Source organism: Camelus ferus, chromosome 7, assembly GCF_009834535.1.
Source record: "Camelus ferus isolate YT-003-E chromosome 7, BCGSAC_Cfer_1.0, whole genome shotgun sequence".
In the NCBI taxonomy this organism is placed as follows: domain Eukaryota; kingdom Metazoa; phylum Chordata; class Mammalia; order Artiodactyla; family Camelidae; genus Camelus; species Camelus ferus.
Window position 1 is genome coordinate 52,636,330 of NC_045702.1, and position 19,717 is coordinate 52,656,046.

Sequence of the window (19,717 nt, forward strand, 5' to 3'; positions counted from 1 at the left end):
AAGGATTATATAAAACAAAGCCCTCAGTAAAGGACCTCTAATTTATATACCTATTGATTTAAGCTCTGGAATTTATTATTAATACAGCAAAATACAAGCGAGCATACCCTAAACATTATGACGTGCATTTATGCATCTTTATGAATTGGTTTCTTTCTTAGCTGGTTGCAGAACTTCCATAAAATTGAATGCCTGAAGGATTTTAATAGCGAATGATTGACTTTCCATACATTACTACTACTCCTCATCTCTATTTTCTTGGCACTAAATAATCTTAACCATAACAGAGTATGTTGAATAGTTTTGACATAAATGGAAAGTTGACCTACTGTTTGCAAAAGTAGAGCATTAGTCAGTTATAATAAAAATATTTGACTGCCTTCCTATAGGTTAAATATAAACTATCATGTATCCTCATTCAAGCATTTTTTAATATTCTTGGTCCCGCATCTCTCTGTCACTACCACAGTTCAGTTTCAGTTATTTCCTTTCTAGATTCTTATAAGACCTCTCTCTGTTCTCCTTATATCCATCTTGCTGTTGTCCACCATTTCCTACTTAGGAGCCAGAGAGATTCTAATAACATGCAAAAGAAAGCATCATTTTCCTACTTAAAATTCTTCAATATTTGTTCATTTCTTTTAGGACGAAAAGACAAAATTCCCTAAAAATGAAGAATAAGAACCTGCAGAATCAGATCCCTTCCAGGCTTTGCACCCTTGTCACCCTCCATGTTTCACTCATTGTAGTTTTATTTTACAAAACGCCTCCCTTTAGGTAAGATCCTAACTATTTCAGAGTTGTTGCATATGCTGTTACCTCTGCTTGGAAAATATTTGGCCCTTTATAACCAGGTTAGTCTCAGATTTATATTTCATCCCTTATGTTGACTCAAGAAACTTCTGATGGCTGCCTACAACCTACCAGGTGCAATGATAATATTGCAGATACGCTGATGAGAACATCAGGCACAGCCATTGGCCCCAAGGATGTCAGAGGCAAAACAGGAAAACAGGCCTGGAGCAAACACTTGCACAAATAACCCGACGATTATGGAAGTGCTCCAAAAGGAAAGCACATGGCAGCCTGAGAGCATAAAGTAAGAGCATAATGAGGAGGTTTCATCCTAATCTTAGAGATCAGGGAAAGCTTCCATGAAGAAATGATGATTAGTTGAGCTGTGGATGAGCAACAGTGAACCAAGCAGAGCAGAGGGAGCAGCAGCATAAAAGCACCAATATGGGGGAGATCTGGCAAGAGTGAAGAAGCTAATTAACTCTGTGATTGCTATGGAGTGACCTGTTCCCCGCAATCTACATATGTTGAAGCTGTATTCCTGGCAATGTGATTATATCTAGAGATGGGACTTTTAGGACGTAATTAAGGTTAAATGAGATCATAAAGGTGAGTTTCTAATCAGATAGCTTGGTGGCCTTATAAGAAGGGGAAAAAGCAGAGGACATAGCAAGAAGGTGGCTTCTACAAGCCAGGAAGAGAGGTCTCATCAGAAACTAAATCTATACTTACCCGGCAGGGGAAGGAGACACCATGGTCATGAAAGTGGTTTCCCAGGGGAGGCTTATCCTTGCCCTCTGGATATGCTGACTCCTACAGTTTCCCCAAATGTGGGAAACTCGACTGTGTAATTTGTGGTAATGGGGGACTGCGTTCTTGCTTTCCCCTGGGGAAAAAAAAAAAAAAAAACACAAAAAGAAAGAAAGGAATCAAATATGCCAGCACTTGATCTTGGACTTCTAAACTTCTGGAACTGTGAGAAATAAATACCTATAGGTAATACTAATGGTATTTTGTTACGGCAGCCCAAGAAGACTAATTGACTGATCAAAAGCCTCCTTGACACCCCCGACTACATCACTGTGCCCCCTGTAAACCAGTTGCATTACAACCTCCCCTTCTCTTGACCTCTTTTCTGTTTCTCAGTTCAGTTTCCCTTGTTTTATTTCTTCCTTCCATTGACAAACTTTTGCCCTGTGGCTTGGGAAAATGGCTGCTCCAAGTTCCACATTTACTTTATGAAGATTAACTTCCAGAGCAGGAATAAACTCCCCTTTTAACCCCCAATATTCATACAAAAATTTCAGAGAAGGGCACTGATTGGTCCTGCTGGGTCACGTGTCTGGCCATCGTAGGGGAGCTTGCCTGGGTTCTGTGCCTACTCTGCAGCCAGGGTCAGAGTCGTACTAGAAGAAGGCACCAGGGTGAGAACTGATTGCTGGGCAATCCGAAGCCATCGCCATGGTAGCCCAGCCCCTGCTTGGGCTTAACACCTTCCACCACGTTTGCGTCTCTACTTGACTCATTTCTTTGAGAGTAATTCCCTTTAAAAGGTGGCTCAGTCTTCTTTCAATATTTAGAAAAACATCACACTTTAAAAAAAACGCTGAGAATCCATTTACAATGTGGCTAGTGTAAACTTTTTTTTTTTTTTTTTTTTTTTACTGAATTTCAAGTATGTTACAGTGGAATACCTGAAATCATGTTGCACATTAGAATTCAAAAAGCATTCTTTAACTGCAAGAAAAACAGAAAATTGTAAGCCAACTTTTCCAGCTTTTGTAAGAGCCAAACCTTTTTCTGCACTCACTCATAAGACAAGAATTGGTTGTACTGACTTTTCCATTTATATTCAAAATTATCATTTCACCCATGAAATCTCTCAACACCTGGTAAATTCCTCCATGGAGAAAATGGTATATTTAAATATGGAAATATTTCACCAACGCTTGACAAAATCTATAATGAATAAAAATACAGATGAAGAAAATAAACAGTTGATAGTAAACTAGATGATTTTAGATAAGTTGGAATTTTAACTGTGTTATTGTAAAGAACTGCCAATATATGTGGCTTAATAATGAATTCTAGTATAGAAGGTGATGTTTTGCTCTATGCTTCGGGATCTGTAGGAATCATTCAAGGGTACAAAGAATATAAATAAATGCATAATCCTTGATTATCTGTGATAATGTAAGTTTAACTAAAACTTAAACTAAAACTAGCAACAGTTTTATTTAATGAGAGTGAGTGATTAACAACACATACTTACTGAGTGCGTACTCTGTGCTTGGCACTGTCCTAGGCACTTGGGATACATCAGTGAATAAAGCAAAGTTGCTTGCACTCATAGAGCTTACATTCTAGAAGATTCTAATAATGATTCATATTCATATTTATGTGAAAACTTCAAAGATATCGCAATAAATAAGGGACCCCTATAAATTGGCCCATATCTTGGCAAAGTCGGCTCATTTCATAGGCCAGCCTTCAGCCTCATAGGTATAGAAACCTGACGTTGAGTATACTGAATGATTCTACATCTCTCACAGCTGGAATTCAATAAAACTCACAGACACCAGTGTCTATAACAAAAACACTGATTTACTGGTTTCCATTAAAAACTACAAAGGCTGCTACATAGGGACTGAGCTCCCATATGCATTCTTTCTCTGTGGACAAAATAAAAGCCAAGCTCTAATCAGAAGATTGCTTGTAGAACATAAAATTACGGCATGGGAGTTGAAGAGCGATTTCACATATTTGAAATATCATATTTATAAAGATCTGCTAATATTAGCCTTCTATGAAGTGCTTAGCTTCAAGGGTTTTCTGCAGATTATTTTGCCTTCTCTAAAATAGACAGGTAGATAAACACAAACATGTTCACTTCTCATGGCTGATTCTAAAAAAAGCTTTCCGATTGTCCAGTTAGGACCATGATCCCTCAGTCTTCCCATTGTCCTTGCCTCAGACCCACCCACCTGGAAAAAGAAAAGGAGAAGGGTGCAGAAAATGTGCTTGTCTCTGCTTTAGACAACTGTATGATCTTCATGGCTTTGACCTGCCTTAGCAAATTCAGTGCAGGATTTCAATCTGGAACTCTCTTGTGTCTCTAAATATCCAATCGATGTCCTCTAATATCTAATTGATATGTTTTTCTAATTTTCCCCTCAATCTGTGGGATTTTCTTTATCTCTGAGTTTAATCTCCGAAAAATGGATTTTGCACATCTTAATAATCGTCCTCACTTTTTCTCCCCCATCACAGGTTTGTTATTATACAGACCTCTCACCAGTCCTTTCACTGTCAACTCTACTTTAAAGCTACTCTTCTTACATGTTTCTGGTGCATTCTCTGTAGGTAAGTTTGTTGTGTTCTTCAGTAACATCCCCAGTTATTGTGTCCTATGACTTTGTGAGGAGCTGAACTAAGTCTGGTTTTTGTACCTAACATAGTAAATGCTCCCCGCAAAAGACAATGCTTTTTGTGCAAAGGGTGGCACTTTCAATAAAGTGCAGCTGGAAAAAGCATTTGTGATACTGAATTACATTGTGGATAATTCATATACAACAAAGTTAATGGGGGCACTTGCCCTTAACGGATGACTATGAAACTGGCTTTTGATTCTCAGTGCATCCCAGGCTTCTCAAATTAACACTGGGAGCTCTGCTACACATCATTACCCAAAGTCTCCACGCCACGACCTGGAAGATGAACCTGACTTGACTTCTGGTTATCAGTATGTCATGGACTTACCCAGGACATGTTGCTTTACTAGTGAAATCATTGTTGCGGCTAGAATACTTACTTTTTCTCCTTTTCATTTGTTCATTGGTTTATTCAGTTAGTTGGTTATTTAGCTACTTATAGTAGAGATAGGGATACACCACTAAGGTCCCCTTTCAGGATCGTGGAGAGCCTGACAGCTTTAAATCCATCACGTCAGCCTCTGTCTTCGAACTGAGGACACGCTTTCCACAGAAGGGCCCCAGCCAATGAATGAGCGAGACTGTGGGTGCCATCAGGGTGTAGTCATTCTGCTCAGTGTGGGACTTCTCCATTAGGTAGTATTCATTTCCTGTTTTGTAGACTGAGCTACACCATGAATTGATGACTATCCCTTCCCAGTCCTGCCTCTTCCAATTTCCTTTCCCAGGTATGTCACCTCAGTAAAACTCTTGTCATCCTAATTCCATAGTCAGTGTCTCATTCTCACAGGGCTCAGTGGTACCAGAACAGGACTTTTAGAACTAGATCACTTCTTGCCCAGCTGGACATGATGACCATATATCAAGAGGACTGTGGGGCATGGACAGTCCTTAGCTCAAGCTGGCAGCCCATGTCACTGGTGCAAATACAGAGAAAACGCTGCATACTAAGTCAGTAGAATCTGTTCTTTGAAATTAAATATCTCTGATACACTAACTAAAAGGTATTGAAAGCCTAAAAGCTGTTAACAAATAACTGAAAACTAAATGTGAAAGTCAGAAGGCTTTATTGCCTACGGGAGAGAGAAGAAAAAGATAAACTCAGGATTTAATAGAGTTGCCAAGTTTCAAGGATATTTTAATATTCATTTGCTCAGGTCTGTTGTGCCAAGGTCATGACCCTGGTTGGGAGAATGTGGGACCCTAATACATGGGATCTTGGTGAACAAAGCCAAACATTTCAACTCCTCAGATTTCTCTGAACCCTCAGAGTCTCCCTAGGTGGCCAGTCCTCGCTATTAAGAGCTTGCGATCTCCCTGTGCGTGAAGGGACTGAGTCAGAAACCTCTCCCGACCAAGGCAACAGGGGCTGACCTGACGGTCTCTCCTGACCTCTTGTCTTGTCTTCAAGACCATCAGCAAGGGATAAGTAACAGCATATCTTAGGAATATGCCGCATATCTTAAGAGAGAAGGACTGTATATCAAAAGAGCTATAATAATTAGCTGCCAGGTATTGGCAGGAACTAAGGGGGTAAAAGTAGGACTCAATTTTGAGGGTGCCTGATCAAGAGGGTCACAGAAGATTGGATAAGAAAGCCTTTATTGACTTGGGACCTCTTTTGTGATACAGGATTTAACACACAGCAAGAACTTAAAAATTTACTGCTGGGGTGGTACTAGGAACCTTTAGAAAGTGATGGCTTTGCTGAAACAAGTTGAAATGCCAGAAATACTTTGGCAGACAGTTGAGAAGTGAATTAAAAGGCTCAGGGAAGTAGGCACAAATGAGTGGATATTCTGGGTAAAGCCTGATGGCCTACGAAAAGATTACATTTCTGGGAAGACCCAGAAGACACGCAGTTCACCAAGGTCATCAGCAAAACACTGGTAAGGGACACTAGCCTCACTGAGAAATTCAGTGATGCTTTTCTTCTGTATTTCCTGGATCAGAGAAGAAGAGGATGTCACAGAGCTTGGCTCATTTAAAAATGAAGAGGATGATAAGTCCATGGAATCATAGAGGCCGAAAGGAGGGGCTAGTCACAAATTGTAAATGATTCACAAAGTCAGAGTGGCAGCCTAGTGTGTCTGACCCTCAGAAAGTTGTGCAGGTGATTATGTTAACGTGGTGGCCCTAAAGGCAAGACAGACAAAATACTGCTTTAAATATATCTAATCTAAAGCAAGAACAGATGACATTGCTACTCTAAAAAAAAAAACATACTTTGCCAATTTTCTGGACTTGAGCCAGCTTTCAGACTCACCAGCTGCTGACCGAAGAGCTGAGTGTATCTCTGAGGAGGGACCCTGCAGTCCTGTAGTACGACCATGAATGGAGCTGTAACGATTCCCCATAAGTGGTGTTTTTCAGATGCTATCTTGACTCGGTCTTGAACTCTGGCTAAAGGCCAGTTAGTTTCTGACTGGTGTGAGGTGATACCTCATCGTAGTTTTGATTTACATTTCTCTGATAATTAGTGATATTGAGCATTTTTTCATGTGCCTATTGATCATTTGTATTTCTTCCTTGGAGAATTGCTTGTTTAGGTCTTCTGCCCATTTTTGGATTGGGTTGTTTGGTTGCTTCTTATTAAGTCATATGAGCTGCTTATATATTCTGGAGATCAAGCCTTTGTCAGTTTCATTTGCAAAAATTTTCTCCCATTCCGTAGGTTGTCTTTTTGTTTTACTTATGGTTTCCTTTGCTGTGCAGAAGCTTGAAATTTTCATTAGGTCCCATTTGTTTATTCTTACTTTTATTTCTATTGCTTGGGTAGACTGTTCTAGGAGAATATTTTTGAGATGTATGTCAGATAATGTTTTGCCTATATTTTCTTCTAGGAGGTTTATTGTATCTTATCTTATGTTTAAGTCTTTGATCCATTTTGAGTTTATGTTTGTGTATGGTGTAAGGGAGTGTTCTAGCTTCATTGCTTTACATGCTGCTGTCCAGTTTTCCCAGCACCATTTGCTGAAGAGACTGTCTTTATTCCATTGTATATTCTTGCCTCCTTTGTTGAAGATGAGTTGACCAAAAGTTTATGGGTTCATTTCTGGGCTCTCTATTCTGTTCCATTGGTCTATATGTCTGTTTTTGTACCAATACCATGTTTATGATAAAAACTCTCACCAAAGTGGGTATAGAGGGAACATATCTCAACATAATAAAAGCTGTATGTGACAAACCTACAGCCATCATAGTACTCAACAGTGAAACACTCAAAAGCTTCCCACTAAAATCTGGGACAAGACAAGGCTGCCCACTATCACCACTCCTATTCCATATAGTCTTGGAAGCCACAGCAATCAGGCAAGAGAGAGAAATAAAAGGGATCCAAATTGGAAAAGACGAGGTAAAAGTGTCACTATATGCAGATGACATGATACTATATATAGAAAACCCTAAAAGGTCCACACAAAAACTACTAGAAATAATCGAAGAATTCAGCAAGGTAGCAGGTTACAAGATTAACGTTCAAAAATCAGTTGCATTTCTTTACACTAATGACGAATCAACAGAAAAAGAAAGTAAAGAAACAATCCCCTTTAAAATAGCACCCAAAGTAATAAAATACCTAGGAGTAAGTCTAACCAAGGAGGTGAAAGACTTATGCAGGGAAAACTATAAAACACTGATGAAGGAAATTAAAGAAGACTTAAAAAAATGGATAGATATCCCATGCTCCTGGATTGGAAGAATCAATATTGTTAAAATGGTCACACTGCCCAAGGCCATCTACAGATTTCATGCAATCCCTATCCAATTACCCAGGACATATTTCACAGAACTAGAACAAATCATAATAAAATTTATATGGAAACACAAAAGACCTAGAATTGCCAAAGCATTACTGAAGAAAAAAGACAGAGGCTGGAGGAATAACTCTCCCAGACTTCAGATAATACTACAGAGCTACAGTCATCAAGACAGCATTCTAGCTTTATTAATGCTTTAATAATAGTTATGTTAAACATTCAAACAGCTTGATGCCAACAGTGTACCTAAATACACTTTGCCTTCTGTAATCAGCTCATTGACCAGCAAGTGTGGGTCGAGCACCTTTGTGCATAGTACTCTGCCCGGCACTGTAAAGAAGGGGAGAAGTAAACAGAAAACATACCTTAAAAGTAATCAGTGACTTGATCCATATGATGATTTGGAAAGTACCTCCCTTACACTGAGAAAATAAATGACAAATGTTCTTCTATAGAGTTTCAGTTAACGGTACAAAACAGTTTTAAATACAGAAAGCTGAAATAGTGGAAGTCGACTTTTGAGAAAAGTGGGACTCGTGTAAGTCCTGAAAGATCAGTAGCTTTCATTTTATCCCACCAGATCTATGTCTTAACAGGCTAACGTCATGCCCAATTTTTGTGTCTGCATGCATGCCAAAAAATCAAATCAAATCGAAATAAACCCAGTCACCAGGGACAATTTACAATGCAATTTCTTCAAAGCTAGTAAGTTTCTTTAAACTTTGTGTTATGTTCATGAACTTAAAGGCTTACACACACACACACACACACACACAGTTCTTTTCACATACAAAGTTCATTGATACAGCCAAAAAAATGGGGTTTTGAGTTTGATGATTGGTTGGTACTATTTTCTGTGCTTACTCTTGGAGATTTCTTAAAAATCTCCAGAGTATTACCCAGAAGAGTAAGAATATATGTACAAATGTATGCAAATATTCTAACAAGACATAGGTGGGGAGTGAAGTTATGATACAACTAAAACTGATTCCATTTTCATCTTGTTCGATGGCCCGCTTTACCATCCCCTGGGTAGATGGCATTCCTCTTCCTTCTGCTGGTCCTCCCTCTGCCTCCATCCTTCTCACAATAGAGTTACCTTGTGCTTTCCTCTGCTATATGCTGTGCTCTCTCCTCCCTCCTGTGGACTGTTCCTTAGTTGGTTTGCTTTTCCTATCAATTTTGGGTGACACCTAGTGCTCTATTTCTGAAACTGCTTGCAGTGACACTAGACTTAAGTTTATCCTTTGTACAAGGGCTGGTCAGGAAAGACAGATGTAGTTAAAAAGGAAAAGAAAAACTTTTAAATTAATTTAAAAACAATGACTTTTTAAAAAGGCAGTCAGAATAATTGTACTGAGTTGTTAACTATAGATATACTTGTGAATGAGGTTTTACAGTTTCCTCTATTTTTCAGATGTCTAATAATGTCCTTATATTTTTGCTCTTATTTTTGATCGATTTTTCCTTAGCTTGTTGAAATTTCTCTAATGTGCTAATATACAGTTTAGAATTTAATACTTAAATTTAACATTCAGTTATGGCATGGGAAGAAAAAGGATAGAGCAGTCTTTTATGGAATATTTACTTTGTAATTTATTTTTTATTTTTATACAATTTTGAAAGGTTACTTTCTATTTAGAGTTATTACAAAATATTGGCTATTCCCTGTGTTGTACAATGAATCCTTAAGCCTATTTTACACCCAATAGTTTGTACCTCCCACTCCACCCTCATACTGTCCCTCCCCATCTCCCCACTGGTAACCGCTAGTTTGTTCTCTGTATCTGAGAGTCTGCTTCTTTTTTATTATATTGATTAATTTGTTGTGCTTTTTAGATTCTACATATAAGTGATAATGATACAGTATTTGTCGTTCTCTTTCTGACTTATTTCATTTAGTATAAGGCCTTCCAAGTCCATCCATGTTTCTGCAAATGGCAAAATTTGGGGGCTGAATAGTATTCCACTGTGTATATACCACATCTTCTTTATCCATTCTTTATCTGTTGATGGACACTTAGGTTATTTTCATATCTTGGCAATTTTAAACAATGCTGCTGTGTACATTGAGGTGTACGTATTTCTTGAATTAGTGGGTTTTTTTTCTTTAGATAATTCCCAGGAGTGGGATTGCTGGGTCGTATGCAATTGCCTGGTAGTTCTATTTTTAGTTTTCTGAGATACCTCCATATTGTTTTCCACAGTGGCTGTACCAGTTTATGTTCCCACCAACAGTGTACAAGGGTTTCCTTTTCTCCACATCCTCACCAACATTTGTTATTTGTGTTCATTCTTTTTGATGATAGCCATTCTGACAGGCATGAGGTGATACCTCATTATGATTTTGATTTGCATTTCTCTGATGATTAGTGATGTTGACCAACGTTTCATATGCCTGTTGGTCGTGTACGTTTCCTCTTCGGAAAAATGTCTATTCAGTTGTTCTGCCCACTTTTTTTTGTTTGTTTTTTGGGGGGAGGGGTGGTGGATAGTTAGGTTTATTTATATTTTTTTTATTTTTTAAAGGCAGTACTAGAGATTGAACTCAGGACTTCGTGCATGCTAAGCATGCGCTCTACCACTTAAGCTATACCCTTCCCTTGCTTCTGCCCACTTTTAAATCAGGTTGTTTGTTTTTTTTAATGTTGAGTTGTTTGAGCTGTTTATATATGTTGGATTTTAATCCCTTATTGATCATATCACTCGCAAATATTTTCTCCCATTTGATAGATTGTCTTCTCATTTTGTCGATGATTTTCTTTTCTGTGCAAAAGCTTTTAAGTTTAATTGGGTCCCATTTGTTAATTTTTGCTTTTATTTCCTTTGCTTTAGGAGACAGATCCAAAAATACACTGCTGCAATTTATGTCAAAGGGTATTCTGCCTGTGTTTCCCTCATGAAGTTTTATAGTGTTGGTCTTATATTTATGTCTTTACTCTATTTTGAGTTTATTTTTGTATATGGTGTTAGAGAATGTTCTAATTTTACTCTATTACACATAGCTATCCAGTTTTCTCAGCACCATTTATTGAAGAGCCTGTCTTTGCTCCATTGTATATATTCTTGCCTCTTTTGTCCTAGATTAATTGACCATAAGTGAGTGGGTTTATTTCTGGGCTCTCTGTCTTGTTCCATTGATCTGTGTGTCTGTTTTTGAGCCAGTACTATACTGTTTTGATTGCTGTAGCTTTGTAGTATAGTAGTATAGATATCACACAGGGAGTGTGATTCCTCCAGCTCTGTTCCTCTTTCTTCTGACTATTTGGGGCCTTCTATGTTTCCATACAAATTTTTAAATTTTCATTGTTCTAATTCTGTGAAAAATGCCATTGGTATTTTGATAGGATTTCATTGATGCTGTAGATTGCCCCAGGTAGTGTGGTCTTTTTCATAAAATTGATTCTTCCAATTCAAGAACACAATATATCTTTCCATCTGTTTCTGTCATTTTCAGTTCCTTTCATCAGTTTCTTATAGTTTTCAGAGTATAGGTCTTTTGCTTTCTTAGGTAGGTTTATTCCTAGACATTTTATTCTTTTTGATGTGACAGTAAATGGGATCCTTTCCCTAATTTCTCCTTCTGATAGTTCATTGTTAGTTTATACTTTAGAATTTAAAACTTACATATAACATTCAGCAATACATAGGAAGAAAAATGACAGAGCAGTCTTTTGAGTGTCTAGCAGGGAAAATGGTTTTATCGCTTATTGGTTACACTGTTTTAAAAGAAAGAGAAACCTCAGTGACTTTTGTGAGTAGAATTTAGACACTGATGAGAAAATTTTCAAGACATAGAAAATGTATAGGAGATGCAGATTGAAAAAAGATGATATAAAGGAAAGAAGGAAGGGGAGGTAAAATTACATCATTTAGTCTTGATTCTCTTAAAATAAAAATTGAGATGGGAAAATGAGGTCTATTGTGATTTTTGCATATTTTTATCAATTTTATCTATCAGTTCTAGAATACTCCAGTGTATTCTCATTTTTTAATAGCTTCAGATTTTATTTTCATAGTTATCTTCCTATAGAAGCAGTAATCTGCATTTCCATAATTTAATATTCTACTCATCAAAGATCTGGAAAAATAGGAATAAAGCACAGTTTCCATACACAAGAATATTATTTACATCAAACCTCCCTCAACTACAGTGACATTCCAGTTAAAATAAATGACAAACAACTTCTCCATCACTCCCTTCTAAAAGGGAGCTTGAAAGGGAGGGTTTTTTCATAGATACTTATTAGGTAGAATCTTTCAATTCTCCACTTAAATATTATTTATTTTTACATATCGTAATCTAATATTCCATTTGGTTGTAAAACTATAAAAAAATGCCACTGTTTCCTTTATTTACGTTCATTATGCCACACACTTATATATTTGGCATGATAAAACTGACCAAAAAAGTGCTCAATAAATATCACAGAATTGCTGATTACTTGTGAAATGTACCATCCATCATAATAACATTTTATAGATATTTTCATGTAAAATTTTATGTGTAATCATAACCGTAAAAATATTGACAGATACTTTTTAATCTCCTTTTGTTTTAAAAATAGTGAAGCAAATCCGGGAATGACACTATTTGTACACCAAATTGCACTGTCTTACATTTAATAGGGCTCCCTGGAAGCATACATTCAATAACCCTGCATCCTTGTGTCAAACTCAGTCCCCCTTTTTAATTTTCTTTTGTTCTCTATTCCTCCTAATAGTCCTCTCACATTTTGTGTTTTGGCCGCCTGTTTTACACCCTCATCTCCATTTATTAATAATTCACTTCTAGTCACATTTTCCTCTAAGACTTAATTTGGTTCCCTCATCAACACCTGCAAAGCAGTGTATTTCGTTAGCAAAGAATTACTGAAATATGTGGACGTGTGAGTCTGTCTGAACTTTCAGCTGTGGAGGTGCTGTTTTTCCCTTAGCCTGTCTTGTTGAACATCATGTGATGCTCTGTAAGATCATAATTCTTTTGTCATTATGCTTTTGTTTATTGTTATGTTTCCTTGACTATGTCAGTCACAGCTGAAAATAATCAAGGGATTGACTCCGTCCCTGTTAAGTGGAAAGTCCCTCTGTGGTACTCACTAGGATTTTTAATGATGAGGGTGGCATATACACATTATAATTTAAGTCTGTCAGTGGTAACACACACATTCCAGCATCATTTAGGACTGTGCAGTGACTGAAATGTGAATGGACAGTAAGCAGGGCATTTCAAACACACTGCTGAATAATTCATTTCCAAATTCATTGCTTTAGGAATATACCGTATATTACAAAGTCTTGTCATAGAAACTGAAAAAACAGAATACATTTTTTATACAGGGTTAGAGAGACCTTTGAAAGTATCTTAAAATTCCACCTCTTTTTTCCTTTATTTTCTTTGAGTTGTTTGGCAATGGGAGATTTAATATAGATTTCAACACTATAAAAATTCTGAGACCATTACTGATGAAAAAAAGCATAAATAGAAAAATAATTATCTCCTAGTGAGCAATGAAAATGAGAGTGGGGAAATGTTTTGTAATTTAACAGTTGAACTTTCAGGAAATTGAGATTTTTCACGTATCTTTTATGATTAATTTTTTATTTTAAGTAGACAGTTGTGCAGCTACTTCATTGAAAAGTTTAAAATACACACAAAAGCGGGGAGGGTATAGCTTAAGTGGTAGAGCACATGCTTAGCATGCATGAGGTCCTGGGTTCCATCCCAAGTACCTCCTCTAACAAATAAATAAGTAAACCTAATTACCTCCCCCCACCAAAAAAAAAAAAAAAAAAAAAAAAGAAGAAGAAGAAGAGGAAAATACACACAAAAAACTTGAGTTTAGTTGTCCAAAGAGACTTAATCGATTTCCTGAGCATATAGTTTTTAGAATTAATAGAATTAACTTTTTACAGGCTTTTATGTATTTTAATGCACAGTATGAATATTGGCCTACTTAGTCTTTGTATTGTTATGCAGATCTACCAAATATGTTGGTACTAGAAGCAAATTTAACAATTACATGAGGAGTGTGGTATTTTTTCCCTCCCGTGTTTTTCTGTTTCATGTCTCCCAGCCAGGCCCCTGTGTCAGCAGGTAGCTGAGCTGTCTTCTTGTTCTCCCCGCTGTCCTTCTTTTCCTTCTACCTTTTTTGTTGTTGACTGTTTTTCCTCAGACCCTCTCAGCCTCTACTGACAGTTAGATTCCCTGCTCATTTAAAAACGAACCAAATTTTTTATATTGGCAATCACACTCCATTGGTCAATTATCAGTGTTTTTGTTTGCTTGTTTTTACTGCAAGTCTTCTATTATCAGTGAAAGGTGAACGTTCAACGTTCAGCTCTTTAACTCTGCACCATGGAACCTCAAGCACATTGAAAGTTTAGGGTGAAAAAAAAGCCCCCGAAAACCCACAGCGTCACAGTCCTAGACTGTAGTATCATAGGTCTACGTCAGGAATGCCTGCAGGACCAGTTGTTAACGTGAGCCATCAGATCACTAAGTGGGCTCACATTGCCCTCCACTTGTGGCTGAATATCTTCAAAACGTTGCCTCGCGTGTGCCCTCGATCCATTGACCCATCATTGAAAACTTCACTGAGTCTCTCGTGAAGAAGCAGTTCTATAAATTTTAGGTCTTTTATCTCACAGAAGCAGAGTTCAAGAATGTTTACCATATCATCATCGCTATTCATCGCCTGTCTCTACCCAACAGCCTGTTCGAAGTGGGACAGTGAGAGGAATAAGAGCAAAGAGCATCTCTCCCTAATGCTAGCAGAAACCAGACTTCAGTTAAACAAGATAAAATTTTAGTTTAGTCTATTTCCCATTGGACTAAAACTCCTGTAAGAGAGCAAATTAGGAAACATGATGTATCACAATGACCAGCAGAGCTCTGTGTCCATGTTAGTCCTTCAAAATGGTTTTGGATGTTATTGACAAAAAAAAAAAAAATTAAGTAAACAAGTACTATAAAGAAGTCTTTTGAAAAGTAAACCCAAGTTTTCCATCTGGAGAGTAAAGGTTTTTGTTTTGTTTTGTTTTGTTTTGTTTTATAAACACTGCAAAGAATAGTTTACATACACGGTTAATTTTTAGGAGATGCTTTCACCTGTAGATAAGAGATAACAATCAATAGACTGTTTCCATTCAACAACAAAAAAAGAGCAGAATGATTTTATTTATAAAAAAGATGAGAGGAAAACAAACACATATTGTTTTGGTAAAAGTAGTTTTTTTTTTCCTTTTAAATTAGCTAGCAGCCAGCAAAGAGGATGTTCAGAGTGTTCTGCCCTTGGGCAGCTCAGTGGGTCATGAAAGAAAACCATTTTAATTGTTTTCAGATTCTCCTCACAATCTTGGGCGCACATCTAACAGGGTGTCTCTATAATGTCTATAGTGTCCTTTCTTAATCCCGCCTTCTCAGGACTACACATGCTTCTCTTGTCAGAATTTCCCAAATTGGAGCTGAGAGTCACGTGACATGGCTTTGCTTCTTAAGGAAAACGATCCCATCTTTTGAAATGACATACTTGTCATTTCCTTATTCTTTGACTGTATTTTATAAAGTTGGGATGAGATTTCCACATCTGTCAGTAGGCAGATACGGTGTTACTGTGAATGAACAGGTATTCCAAAGTCCTGATTGCAAAACCAAACTTATGAATGAAACCCCTGCCACTAACAGATCTTCTCCTCTCTCAGTCTTCTCCATGCAGTTCACTTATTTATTTATTTTTAGTGGTCTGAGAAAAGAAACTCGGAAAGTGTTAGATGTGTGAGCGTAGCGAGCGTGCTCACTGCACAGCAGGGAGGTCCGTGTGGCTGGGCCAGTGTGGAAGGAAGGGCAGCAGACGCAGCAGCAGGTGAAGTCTCGTGTCGGGGGGGCCCTGCTCAGGTAGGGTTTTTAGGGCGTCAAAGAGCTCTTACTTTTGCTTGGGTGGATTTGATGTGGTTTGTATTTTAATAGGATTGCTCTTGTGGATATTGAGAATAGAATGCAGGCTTGAGAGGATGGAGTAAATGGAATCTATTGGTAGAATTCATTTGTAATAATCCAGGCAAGAGCTGACACTGGGACTGAAGAGGGGCCATGGAGGTGATGAGGATAGTCTGGATGCTGGATAAAGGATCTGTTGGTGGAAAGCATGCAGGGTGTGAGAGAAAGAAGGAAATGAAGACCGAGTCTAATCTTGTGCCTTGAACACTCGGTTGAAGCAGCTTTACTTGGATTGTGTGTCTGAACCTGCTGTGGAAATAGCTCACGTAATTTGACCAGCTGCATTCATTTGGATTACTCTGGCCATCTAGATGGTGTTCCAAACTTTTAAAAGGATGCTCAGTCCTACTTATAGTTAAATAAATGCAATTAAAACAACAGGGAGATATTTTTATCCTATTACTTTGGCAAAGGCCCCGTTTGATAGTACACAGAGTGATAAGGGCGTGGGAAGGCAGGAATTTTCATCCACTGTATGAATGTGGGAGACTAGTTTGGTAGGACCACAATGAGGGTGACATGGCAGTATCTATAAAAATTAGAAGTTCATATCTAGCTTTTAACTGGAACTTTTACTGTTCAAAATTTAGCCCAAAGATAGATTTGCAGATGTTTCATGCATATATATTGTGGCTTTTTTTCCTTTTGCAATAACAAAACACTGAAAGAGACCTAAGGACCCATAGGTTATTGTTTGAATAAACCATTCAGCCATTTTATATACATCCATTTAATACATTACTGTGTAATAACTTTTAAAAGGTACATAATTTATCTCTAAGATATATTTTAAGTAAGAAGTTACAGGTAGAAAATGCTTATACTCCGTTAGTGTTGAAAGATTTATATACATATTGTTATATAATATCTATGTATGTATGCTTTTATATGCATAGAAAATTTCTTGAAGAGTACACAAATGGTTAACAGATACAGCCTTTGTGAGGAGAATTTATTACCTCAGGAGAGGTCCTTTGGTTTGACCTCTTTTGCAGTGCTGGATTTTTTTCATGTATATGTATTATACATTTAGTTAATTTAGTTAAAAATACAAAATTTGACCATCACATAGAGATGGTATGACCTAATATGGACCACATTAATCTATAAATGTCCATCTCTTAACTGTTGACTTGTTTTAATTTTAATTTATTTGAAAATATATGCAGTGTCTAAGGTATGTGGTCAAAATTACCTGAATAATTGTTTTATTAAATATCTCAAGTTCTATTTTGTGCTCAAAATGAGCATTGAGTTCTTGTATGGCTGATAGAGACTAAAACATTGAAACACCAATGGCTTCTTATTTACTAAATGTGTTTGCTTTTCAGACTTGATTTGATCTTCTTGAAGCATTGTATTACATTGGCCACCACCTACTGGTAGTTACTGTATTCTAACCTTGCCTTCAAGACGACCACTTTTTCTTGATTTTATTTCTCCGCCGAATTCTTTTCCCTTCAGTTTTTTTGAATGGCAGCTGCTTATCCTATATGTCCTGCTTAAGGATTACTTCTCCCAGGATTCTGTCCAGGTTAGGTATTCTTAACTTGAAGTTCACAGACCTCAAAGTTGTTCTTATAATTCAATGATCTATGAACTTGGTTAAGAAAAAGAATTACAATTATATTCATTAACCTTTAGTGTAAATTTTGAATGCTGACAAAAACCACAGCAGTAGTAATAGTACCTGTATTTTTGTGATGAATAGAAATGGAATATTTTTATATCACATGACAGTGATTGTAGACACCTCATGTATCATTTACACCCACCACTAGTTTGAAATTACAGGAGCTATTCGGTTTTCTACAGGAGCTAGTTATTGATTTATTAGTAAAGAAGTGGATGTGTTTTATAAATATTTTGACAATTGTGTTTGAATAAGTGGCTTTCTTTGTGACCCTTTGTATTTAATTCTACACATTTAAATGAGTTGTGTAGGGCTCTCTTAGATTTTTCCAGTCGGGCAAAGGAGTTAATAACACATAAAAGGTGAAGAAAGTTAAGTCTTTCCATGGATGAGCACCTCACTTCCCGACTTCAGTTTTCATCAAGATTCTAGTGATCCCTGAATCTGTATCTTTAATAAAGGCTTCTTTCCTGAACTAGACCAGCCAGAAGTCTCACGGGCATGTCAGATTCAACTTACCTGAGTCTGGACTCACTGTCTGTCTACCACACCTCCCTCTCCCCATCTCTGCCCTCAGACCTGAATCCTCCTGTGTCCTCTCTATTTATTCATATTGTCTACATTCATCTAGCTTTGCAAACCAGATCACGCAGTCATTCTTTATTTGAATGGCTTAACAAGAAGGAAAAAAAATGATTCCATCTGGCAGTTTTTGTGCCAGGAGCTCTTTGGGATTTGCATCTCAATTTCCTTTTATCTTCATAACAATCCTACACGGAAAGGTTATTGGGCCCTTGATAGGCTGAAAAACACTGACATGGAGAAACTAGGAATTATTAAATGAAAATATCAAGAATCAAGTTCAGGTTTGTCTGGTTCAAAACCATGCTGTATCACAGAGGCGGCCCGTGCGGTCCATTGTCGCCGTTACTAGAAACTCGAGGAAGCAGGAGCCGTGCTTCTCCCGTTCATTTATTCTTTCTTTAAACTTGTATTGATCCCCTACCCTGCTCTAGAGGATCTCAGCTTTTTATTAGGAGGAAAGGTAAAGTTGAATGAAACAAGATAGACACTCTTAGGTACCTTATAGCTTAATCTTTTTACTATTTAAATATCTTTAGGCAGAGTGATTTGCAAAAACTGGAAAAATGTTTTAACAATTAATAGTGTAAAGCTAATGATACCAATTACTGTTAATGCCAACTAAAATAATGCGAAAAAAGTAGGTATGGCTTTAAAGCAGCGGTTACAGAATTTGTTCTGCTATCTTGAATCTGTTACCCAATCACGTTCTTATATGTGAACCCATTCCACTCAAAGTTTCCAGCACGACCACAGATGATAAATTTGCTTACAAATATGTAGACTACAATGACAGAAACCATATATTATTGTCAGTGATAAAATCTGAGTTTCTAAATTTTTCTCACTGTGATTAAAACAAACAAAACTAGACACATTAGTAGGTCCTTGAGAATTCCCATTATAATTGTTAGGCCTATATTTGGATATTCAAATAGTGTTTTCAAAATGAATTTATTATTTTCTAAAAAAGAATGTGTGCTTGCTATTTTTAAAAAGTGCACCAAATCCAAAAGGAAAAAGTAAAAGATCGCTTGGTATCTTGTATGAAAGTAAATACTGTTAAAAATTCGATTAGCAATATTCCAGGCATTCCTCTCCTGTGCCCTAAGAGGAGAGAGCATGGATAGATAGCTAGAAATACAGAGATGGAAACATTTTAATAAAAATTGGATTATACATGCCATTTTAATACAAAGTATAAATAAACAGTTGGTAAGCAAAAATGTATTTTTTTCTCTCTGAAAGAAGTTTAGTTTCTTAGTGTTTCGCAAACAAAAGGAGAAAACCTACTGCAGAGTCTGAAAATGTGTGTAGTTTCCCAATTGAATGAAGAAAATCTGTTATAATTGTTTATTTGACTGCGTCAAATATTGTCCACAAGCCATCCAGTAACACTAACTAGAGAAGAAAACATTAGCATAGGGTTGGCCCTCAATCACTGGGGAGAAGGAAAATCTTGTCCTGGGAAATAACCCTAGGAGCGGATCCATTTCCGTCGCCACCTTCACTCTCTCTT

At 37.1% G+C, this 19,717-nt stretch overlaps 1 non-coding gene across 1 annotated transcript; it reads left to right on the plus strand.

Annotated features, from left to right (window-relative positions):
* Positions 1 to 1,519: 1,519 nt before the first annotated feature.
* LOC116665122 lies at positions 1,520 to 1,684 on the plus strand. The gene has a single exon (XR_004321693.1). It is a non-coding gene; the product is annotated as a U1 spliceosomal RNA (small nuclear RNA).
* Positions 1,685 to 19,717: the final 18,033 nt, after the last annotated feature.